This window comes from Montipora capricornis, chromosome 12, assembly GCF_036669925.1.
Source record: "Montipora capricornis isolate CH-2021 chromosome 12, ASM3666992v2, whole genome shotgun sequence".
Taxonomy (NCBI): Eukaryota; Metazoa; Cnidaria; class Anthozoa; order Scleractinia; family Acroporidae; genus Montipora; species Montipora capricornis.
The window spans coordinates 17289340-17289962 of record NC_090894.1 but is presented as its reverse complement, the minus strand read 5'-3'; the positions used below and the strand labels follow the sequence as shown (position 1 = coordinate 17289962).

Sequence of the window (623 nt, the reverse complement as noted above, 5' to 3'; positions counted from 1 at the left end):
CAAGATAGCGCGGTTTTGTAAGTTTCTTTTTTTGTCAAGTGTTATAAAGGTTGACAATGAAATGAGCGAAGTCAAAACAAAGATCACAATCGCCCAACTCTTGTTTATGCAAAGTCAAAATTTACTCTCCAAGACGCGTACGACGTTATTTATCACCAGGTAATTCCATCATTTTGGAAATAGCAGCTACTTTATTATTCATCTACGTCACAAGTTTTCATTGATTTTGGGGCTCGTTTTGTTGAAACACAAGCACGCTTCCAACAGGCCTGTGAACCCTTCCTGCTTACAGAGCAATACTAAAAAACTTCTCCCACATCACATTTGAACCTTAAGCTCGAAAATTCAATACACAACATGATATTATAATTCACAAAGGCAGAAAATACCACAGAATCCTTTTCCAGCGAAATATTTATTGAAACAAACAACATATTAGCTCTTGGAGGCGAAAACCTCTTCCTATTTGATTGCGTGCGTGAAGACAAGAAACTCAATCGTCAAATTACCATGTACTTCAGGTAAATGCAGCTCACTTTGATTTCGTCTCGACGGGCGATAGATTGTTGTCGAAGTCCAGTGCTCGTCGCTTTTGAGATTCCTGCCTATTTTATCCAACTGAC

At 38.5% G+C, this 623-nt stretch overlaps 1 protein-coding gene across 1 annotated transcript in view; it reads left to right on the top strand.

Moving 5' to 3' along the window:
* The first annotated feature begins 590 nt into the window (after window positions 1-590).
* Window positions 591-623, top strand: part of LOC138026019 (two pore calcium channel protein 1-like) — a 19607-nt gene continuing 19574 nt past the window's right edge. The window contains exon 1 of the mRNA XM_068873190.1: window positions 591-623. This exon is cut by the window's right edge and continues 526 nt beyond it. The gene's annotated coding sequence lies outside the window, so the exon portion shown is untranslated.